The 9,668-nt window shown below is 35.2% G+C and overlaps 1 protein-coding gene across 2 annotated transcripts in view; it reads right to left on the bottom strand.

The window, feature by feature from the left end:
• Positions 1-189: 189 nt before the first annotated feature.
• LOC135686978 (lon protease homolog, mitochondrial) overlaps positions 190-9,668 on the bottom strand; it is a 40,173-nt gene continuing 30,694 nt past the window's right edge. The window contains exons 24-25 of one of the 2 annotated variants that reach the window (XM_089114269.1): positions 1,563-1,937; positions 190-1,493 (exon numbers count right to left, since the gene is read on the bottom strand). The gene's annotated coding sequence lies outside the window, so the exon portion shown is untranslated. Of the gene's footprint in view, positions 1,938-9,668 lie in introns of both variants that reach the window. The other variant, XM_089114268.1, reaches the window with a different exon arrangement.

Below are 9,668 nucleotides of genomic sequence, written 5' to 3'. Positions count from 1 at the left end.
GCACCCAATGGTCGAAACTAAAATTTGATACTGTATATGGTTTCGCCAATAATGCAACTTTTAGCTGAAACACTGGCCATTCAATTTCAGACAAAAGCCTCTCTTTGTGAAAACACTAAGAGGTGAGGGCCGGGCCGGCTGGAATATCAAATATCTTTTAAACGCAAAACAGGAAAAATACACAGAAAATAAGCAATATTTATCTCAATCCATGCTACCATTCCACAAAAGGACGTTTACTTTACCCTTTTGGATGAGCGAGTAAAAATTATCTTTCCTAAAAACCAACAATTCAAAAGATTCTCACTTCAAACAAAAGAAATTCAATAGACGATTTCTAAAGCTTCATCGCAAAATACTCTCTACGTAAACAATGTATCAATGATGGGGAATGCTCCCGATGGAGATGGAGGCTTTTCGCACTAGCTAGACGACACTGGTCGTTCACGGTTTAAAAAGGAGAGTTTGAGAGGGCAATAAGGGTGTTAAGTAGCTTCAGAATATACCTTTACTAAACATGCAAGGGTAGAAGTAGGAAAGGGGTTCAATATTGCCAGAGGCGTCGCGACTGAGGGGGGGGGGGGTGTCACACCTCCTCAATAACATCTTGATAGGAAATTCCAGGTAAAGTCCGCCCAGTGGAAGAAAGGCTTTAGGTTTTTCAGAGACCTTCATGTCTTAAAATCAATAAAGAATTAAGCAAAGGTAGTTGCTCCTTTGGTTAAATATGACATTCTTTGATATGAAGGAAGGTAAACAAACTAATGATTTGAAGATTTGAAGATTTCTTGTTGGCACAAAATTTAATAATCCATGCCCTCTTTAGGTAAAATTGTGCCATGTGTCCATTTCCCCTAAAGTTCCTCGGTAGAAGCGTCAACTGCAATTCATAATGAGCTCCAGGTTTTTTTGTAACATTCAAAAGGCATGCTAGGTTGGAAAGAGGGATCTAAATTGACAACCAGTGCTGCTTGTTACCTGGCTTCAGAGGTAACTGACAACATGGAATTTTTCAAGACCACGGAAAAATTTTACCAGTTGTTTTTATCTGCTGCTCAATTTGTTTGTAAAAATAAAAGAATTTTTAATAGGATTAATAGGATTGCTTTAGTAAAATTTGGTAAAAAATGTATTTTCCAGGGAACTGGAAGCATCGAAATTCGAAAATTTTCTAGTCCCTCGGCGGCAACCATGGTGCGGGCTCGGGTAGGTATATCCTTGCCCGTCCCGATATACAGATTTGACAAAACTATTATAAAAGTCCGTTATAATCATAAAAAATTGAAAATTGCGAATTATATGCCACACCGTTAGATTGACAAAAAGTATTGCAGAGGTTTGCTTCAGCATGTTAAGAATTTCAGGTAATTGTTTAATAATCAGGTAAATTTGTCGTCCACACCTCCCCCCTCAGCAAGGCTTGCCTTGCGATTGCCCTGGATATTGCATCGACCTATGTTCCACGCGATCGAAGAGGGTGTGTTTATGGTTAACTTAGAGACTTCTTTGTACATTTCCCGACAATAGATGGCTCCAAATTGCAGCTTTCCGTTCAGAGTTACCCTACTTAATTCTGGGCAGTTAGGCCGAACAATTTCGGTAGTTAGGCGGCACATAAGCGGCACATTAAGGGCGAGGGGGGCATTCCATTCAGGAGCTAAAGGCGACTGGACATGTTACAAAGAGATGTTACAAGGCCGAGCGTGAGAAATCAAGTTTACATGCCATACGGAATGGAATTGTCTGCAACGTTCTTGTGGCTGCAAAATCTTTAAACGATTAGAAACAAGGAAAGTGTCTGTATTGGATTTCTGTATAGAGACTTGGTTCATGTGGTAAACCTTTCCTTCGTGTGCGTTTGCCTCTTTGCTACAGATGCATCGACATCATCTTTTATTGCGGCGTCCACTGGGTGTCTGCGACAGCGAAAATTTCTCCTAGAAAATTTAATGAAAAATGTAACTTTTAGCTGAAATGTCTTATCCCTTAAAATCAAAAGCTACACAGAGAGGTGCCGTCGTACATGGTTCTAAAGGGTGACTGTGTTGTTGGTTTCTTTGGGGTGCTTGTCCCTTACAGCATTCCGTTGCTTCAAAAGAAGGATGTCCTCTTACGAAACCTAGGTTCAAGGCGGCTGAGTCCCTTTCAAAGGCGCCCCTCCAAGCACATACTTCTTCCATTGAATATTGGAAGAGCTTTAGAACAAATTTCAAGCATTTTTTGTTCTGAATTTGATGTTATGAAGATCATGGTTTGTTTTAAACAGCGGGGCTTGCAGAGACTGCTTGCTTTTTGTGTCTTAAGCAAAACTAAGTTCGAAAACCTTAGTAAAAGCTTTTCGCGGTCAAAATTGGCAACTTCAATAAAAAGCTTAGAAGTCATTTGAAAGGTTTTCTAGTGATACCTCAATGGTCTTTTTGCGATGAAAGGTTTATTTGATGCATAAGTTTTGATGTAGCATTTGAAAAGTGTGCCAGGAATTGAGCACTTTGGTGGATCGAAAATGACCTAAAAGGAGCATGGGCGCGTGATTGGCTATTTGGTTGTGCGGCATTAAAGTATCTGTTTTATCCCTCAGAGGCATCAATTTTGTAGCATTCTCGTGCAATCTCCCGAAACAATTATTATGTGGATATACCTTTTTTTGAAGGTGGTCAGCAGGGAGAAGCCTCAGTAAAATGGAACACATAAATATTTGGAGTTTCAAGATAAAAGTATCGCGTTAAGGGGTGCTTTTCCTTTTACACAAAAGGGGACATGGAAGAGGGAAGGGCTACTCACCAAAAAATTACAACTTGGGAACGCAACAAAGGCTTGAGAAAATGGAATATTCTCTAGGAACGTTTAATAACCCACCCAGAAAGGCTTATATTATGGTGACAAAAACACATGCATCATTCTTGCATCCATTTGGTCAAAGGTTTTGGTTATTTTGTACGTGAGCAGAGAAAGGCGGAAATTTCATCCTTTTGGGGGTTTAAGGAGATTGCACGCCGTCCTGGATACCGCCAAAGTGCAAATTTATCTCTTTATCAAAAAAGCTTATAGTATTACATTGTAAAAAAAAGCAAAAATACAGCATAATTTACTGGGGGTAAAAGAAACTGTGATTGTGCTATACAAAAAAAAATTTTTCTGAAGTTTTACTCCTCAAACATCAGCATAAAAAATTGAATGAATTCAGCCCTGTGGAAAAGGGCAGGGGAAAATAAAGGGAAACAATCAATTTCTAAAGCTAGGGAAACTAGATGAAAATAGGAATCAACCAATAACAAGAGATATCAACGATTAATGACAGGTAGAAAACAGGTAGAAATTAACAAAGATTTTGGAGAAACTTTTTAACAACGCAGCCAGCAGAGTGCTATAGAAAAAAAATTAAAAACAATTTATTTAAACAAATAAAAAACGATTTTTAGAAACTCTGAAGCAAAATAACCTACAGTAAGGTAGCAATAAAAAACAATACGCCAGGTAATGAAATTAAAGAAGGAATTTAGAAAAACTCTAAAGCAAAGCTCCCTGCAGTAAGATATAAAGAAAAATTAATACAAAAGAAAATTGATAAAGCGAAGGCTTTAAGAGTAACTCGAAAGAAAAGTGACCGACAGAAACCAAGTAATAAAAAAGGCCAGGCAAGAAAAGAAAGAGAATGAATAATTTTAGAGAAACTCTAACGTAAAGCTCCCTACAGCAACGAAGCAATGAAAGTTCATCGGCCATAAAATGAAAACAACGACGGATTTCAGAGAAACTCTAAAGCAAAGCTCCCTACAGTAACATAGCAATAAAAATTGAAAAGCAGCAAAATAAAAACAACCATAGATTTTAGAGAAACTTTAAAGCGAAGCTCCCTACAGCAAAATTTGAAATAAAAAATGACGGGCAAGAAAATAAAAACAACGAAGGATTTTAGAGAAACTCTAAAGCAAAGCTCCCTACAGCAACGAAGCAATAAAAATTGACAGGCAAGAAAATAAAAATAACGAAGGGTTCTAGAAAACCTCTAAAGCAAAGCCCCTTACAGCAACGAAGCAATAAAAAATGACAGGCAAGAAAATAAAGAGAACGAAGGATTTTAGGGAAACTCTAAAGCAAAGCTCCCTACAGCAACGAAGCAATAAAAAATGACAGGCAAGAAAATAAAAATAAAGAAGGATTTTAGAGAAACTCTAAAGTAAAGCTCCCTACAGCAACGAAGCAATAAAAAATGACAGGCAAGAAAAAAAAAATAACGAAGGATTTTAGAGAAACTCTAAAGCAAAGCTCCCTACAGCAACGAAGCAATGAAAAATGACGGGCAAGAAAATAAAAATAACGAAGGATTTTAGAGAAACTCTAAAGCAAAGCTCCCTCCAGCAACGTAGCAATAAAAATTGACAGGCTAGAAAATAAAGAGAACGAAGGATTTTAGAGAAACTCTAAAGCAAAGCTCACTACAGCAAAATTTGAAATAAAAATTGACAGGCAAGGATATAAAAACAACCAAGGATTTTAGAGAAACTCTAAAGCAAAGCTCCCTACAGCAACGAAGCAATAAAAAATGACAGGCAAGAAAATAAAAATATCGATGGATTTTAAAGAAACTCTAAAGCAAAGCTCAATCCAGCAATGATGGAATAAAATTTGACAGACAAGGAAATAAAGAGAACGAAGGATTTTAGAGAAACTCTAAAGCAAAGCTCACTACAGCAACTTTGAAATAAAAATTGCCAGGCAAGAATATAAAAAGAACCAAGGATTTTGGGGAAACTTTAGAACAAAGCTCCCTACAGCAACAACGCAATAAAAATTGACAGGCAAGAAAATAAAAATAACGAAGGATTTTAGAGAAACTCTAAAGCAAAGCTCCCTACAGCAACGAAGCAATAAAAAATGACAGGCAAGAAAATGAAAACAACGACGGATTTCAGAGAAACTCTAAAGCAAAGCTCCCTACAGTAACATAGCAATAAAAATTGAAAAGCAGCAAAATAAAAACAACCATAGATTTTAGAGAAACTTTAAAGCGAAGCTCCCTACAGCAACGAAGCAATAAAAAATGACAGGCAAGAAAAAAAAGAGAACGAAAGATTTTAGGGAAACTCTAAAGCAAAGCTCCCTACAGCAACGAAGCAATAAAAATTACAGGCAAGAAAATAAAGAGAACGAAGGATTTTAGAGAAACTCTCAAGCAAAGCTCCCTACAGCAACGAAGCAATAAAAAATGACAGGCAAGAAAATAAAAATAAAGAAGGATTTTAGAGAAACTCTAAAGTAAAGCTCCCTACAGCAACGAAGCAATAAAAAATGACAGGCAAGAAAATAAAAATAAAGAAGGATTTTAGAGAAACTCTAAAGTAAAGCTCCCTACAGCAACGAAGCAATAAAAAATGACAGGCAAGAAAATAAAAGTAATGAAGGATTTTAGAGAAACTCTAAAGCAAAGCTCCCTACAGCAACGAAGCAAAAAATTTACAGGCAAGAAAATAAAGAGAACGAAGGATTTTAGAGAAACTCTAAAGCAAAGCTCACTACAGCAAAATTTGAAATAAAAATTGACAGGCAAGAATATAAAAACAACCAAGGATTTTAGAGAAACTCTAAAGCAAAGCTCCCTACAACAACGAAGCAATAAAAAATGACAGGCAAGAAAATAAAAATATCGATGGATTTTAGAGAAACTCTAAAGTAAAGCTCCCTACAACAACAAAGCAATAAAAAAGACAGGCAAGAAAATAAAAATAACGAAGGATTTTAGAGAAACTCTAAAGCAAAGCTCCCTCCAGCAACAAAGCAAAAAAAAAGACAGGCAAGAAAATAAAAATAACGAAGGATTTTAGAGAAACTCTAAAGCAAAGCTCCTTACAGCAACGAAGCAATAAAAAATGACAGGTAAGAAAATTAAAATAACGAAGGATTTTAGAGAAACTCTAAAGCAAAGCTCCCTCCAGCAACAAAGGAAAAAAAAAGACACGCAAGAAAATAAAAATAACGAAGGATTTTAGAGAAACTCTAAAGCAAAGCTCCTTACAGCAACGAAGCAATAAAAAGTGACAGGCAAGAAAATAAAAATAACGAAGGATTTTAGAGAAACTCTAAAGCAAAGCTCCCTCCAGCAACAAAGCAAAAAAAAGACAGACAAGAAAATAAAAATAACGAAGGATTTTAGAGAAACTCTAAAGCAAAGCTCCTTACAGCAACGAAGCAATAAAAAATGACAGGTAAGAAAATTAAAATAACGAAGGATTTTAGAGAAACTCTAAAGCAAAGCTCCCTCCAGCAACAAAGCAATAAAAAAGACAGGCAAGAAAATAAAAAAAACGAAGGATTTTAGAGAAACTCTAAAGCAAAGCTCCCTCCAGCAACGAAGCAATAAAAAAGACCGACAAGAAAATAAAAATAACGAAGGATTTTAGAGAAACTCTAAAGCAAAGATCCTTACAGCAACGAAGCAATAAAAAATGACAGGCAAGAAAATAAAAATAACGAAGGATATTAGAGAAACTCTAAAGCAAAGCTCCCTACAGCAACGAAGCAATATAAAATGACAGGCAAGAAAACAAAAACAACCAAGGATTTTAGAGAAACTCTAAAGCAAAGCTCCCTACAGCAACGAAGCAATAAAAAATGACAGGCAAGAAAATAAAAATAACGAAGGATTTTCGAGAAACTCTAAAGGAAAGCTCCCTACAGCAACGAAGCAATAAAAAATGACAGGCAAGAAAATAAAAATAACGAAGGATTTTAGAGAAACTCTAAAGCAAATCTCCCTACAGCAACGAAGCAATATAAAATGACAGGCAAGAAAATAAAAATAACGAAGGATTTTAGAGAAACTCTAAAGTGAAGCTCCTTACAGCAACGAAGCAATAAAAAATGACAGGCAAGAAAATAAAAATAACGAAGGATTTTAGAGAAACTCTAAAGCAAAGCTCACTACAGCAAAATTTGAAATAAAAAATTGACAGACAAGAAAATAAAAACAACCAAGGATTTTAGAGAAACTCTAAAGCAAAGCTCCCTACAGCAACGAAGGAATAAAAAATGACAGGCAAGAAAATAAAAATATCGATGGATTTTACAGAAACTCTAAAGCAAAGATCCTTACAGCAACGAAGCAATAAAAAATGACAGGCAAGAAAATAAAAATAACGAAGGATTTTAGAGAAACTCTAAAGCAAAGCTCCCTACAGCAACGAAGCAATATAAAATGACAGGCAAGAAAATAAAAATAACGAAGGATTTTAGAGAAACTCTAAAGTAAAGCACCCTACAGCAACGAAGCAATAAAAAATGACAGGCAAGAAAATAAAAATAACGAAGGATTTTAGAGAAACTCTAAAGCAAAGCTCCCTACAGCAACGAAGCAATAAAAAATGACAGGCAAGAAAATAAAAATAACGAAGGATTTTAGAGAAACTCTAAAGTGAAGCTCCTTACAGCAACGAAGCAATAAAAAATGACAGGCAAGAAAATAAAAATAACGAAGGATTTTAGAGAAACTCTAAAGCAAAGCTCACTACAGCAAAATTTGAAATAAAAAATTGACAGACAAGAAAATAAAAACAACCAAGGATTTTAGAGAAACTCTAAAGCAAAGCTCCCTACAGCAACGAAGGAATAAAAAATGACAGGCAAGAAAATAAAAATATCGATGGATTTTAGAGAAACTCTAAAGCAAAGATCCTTACAGCAACGAAGCAATAAAAAATGACAGGCAAGAAAATAAAAATAACGAAGGATTTTAGAGAAACTCTAAAGCAAAGCTCCCTACAGCAACGAAGCAATATAAAATGACAGGCAAGAAAATAAAAATAACGAAGGATTTTAGAGAAACTCTAAAGTAAAGCACCCTACAGCAACGAAGCAATAAAAAATGACAGGCAAGAAAATAAAAATAACGAAGGATTTTAGAGAAACTCTAAAGCAAAGCTCCCTACAGCAACGAAGCAATGAAAAATGACAGGCAAGAAAATAAAAATAACGAAGGATTTTAGAGAAACTCTAAAGCAAACCTCCCTCCAGCAACGTAGCAATAAAAATTAACAGGCAAGAAAATAAAAACAACCAAGGATTTTAGAGAAACTCTAAAGCAAAGCTCCCTACAGCAACGAAGCAATAAAAAATAACAGGCAAGAAAATAAAAATAACGAAGGATTTTAGAGAAACTCTAAAGCAAAGCTCCCTACAGCAACGAAGGAATAAAAAATGACAGGCAAGAAAATAAAAATATCGATGGATTTTAGAGAAACTCTAAAGAAAAGCTCCCTCCAGCAATGAAGGAATAAAATTTGACAGACAAGAAAATAAAAATAACGAAGGATTTTAGAGAAACTCTAAAGCAAAGCTCACTACAGCAACTTTGAAATAAAAATTGCCAGGCAAGAATATAAAAAGAACCAAGGATTTTAGAGAAACTCTAAAGCAAAGCTCCCTACAGCAACGAAGCAATAAAAATTTACAGGCAAGAAAATAAAAATAACGAAGGATTTTAGAGAAACTCTAAAGCAAAGCTCCCTCCAGCAACGTAGCAATAAAAATTAACAGGCAAGAAAATAAAAACAACCAAGGATTTTAGAGAAACTCTAAAGCAAAGCTCCCTACAGCAACGAAGCAATAAAAAATGACAGGCAAGAAAATAAAGAGAACGAAGGATTTTAGCGAAACTCTAAAGCAAAGCTCACTACAGCAAAATTTGAAATAAAAATTGACAGGCAAGGATATAAAAACAACCAAGGATTTTAGAGAAACTCTAAAGCAAAGCTCCCTACAGCAACGAAGCAATAAAAAATAACAGGCAAGAAAATAAAAATAACGAAGGATTTTAGAGAAACTCTAAAGCAAAGCTCCCTACAGCAACGAAGGAATAAAAAATGACAGGCAAGAAAATAAAAATATCCATGGATTTTAGAGAAACTCTAAAGAAAAGCTCCCTCCAGCAATGAAGGAATAAAATTTGACAGACAAGAAAATAAAAATAACGAAGGATTTTAGAGAAACTCTAAAGTAAAGCTCCTTACAGCAACGAAGCAATAAAAAGTGACAGGCAAGAAAATAAAAATAACGAAGGATATTAGAGAAACTCTAAAGCAAAGCTCCCTACAGCAAAATTTGAAATAAAAATTGACAGGCAAGGATATAAAAACAACCAAGGATTTTAGAGAAACTCTAAAGCAAAGCTCCCTACAGCAACGAAGCAATATAAAATGACAGGCAAGAAAATAAAAATAACGAAGGATTCTAGAGAAACTCTAAAGTAAAGCACCCTACAGCAACGAAGCAATAAAAAATGACAGGCAAGAAAATAAAAATAACGAAGGATTTTAGAGAAACTCTAAAGTAAAGCTCCTTACAGCAACGAAGCAATAAAAAGTGACAGGCAAGAAAATAAAAATAACGAAGGATATTAGAGAAACTCTAAAGAAAAGCTCCCTACAGCAAAATTTGAAATAAAAATTGACAGGCAAGGATATAAAAACAACCAAGGATTTTAGAGAAACTCTAAAGCAAAGCTCCCTACAGCAACGAAGCAATGAAAAATGACAGTCAAGAAAATAAAGAGAACGAAGGATTTTAGAGAAACTCTAAAGCAAAGCTCACTACAGCAAAATTTGAAATAAAAATTGACAGGCAAGGATATAAAAACAACCAAGGATTTTAGAGAAACTCTAAAGCAAAGCTCCCTA

This window comes from Rhopilema esculentum, chromosome 20 (genome assembly GCF_057945365.1).
Source record: "Rhopilema esculentum isolate cy_ngs chromosome 20, ASM5794536v1, whole genome shotgun sequence".
NCBI lineage: Eukaryota > Metazoa > Cnidaria > Scyphozoa > Rhizostomeae > Rhizostomatidae > Rhopilema > Rhopilema esculentum.
This window is presented reverse-complemented; position numbering and strand designations above follow the sequence as displayed.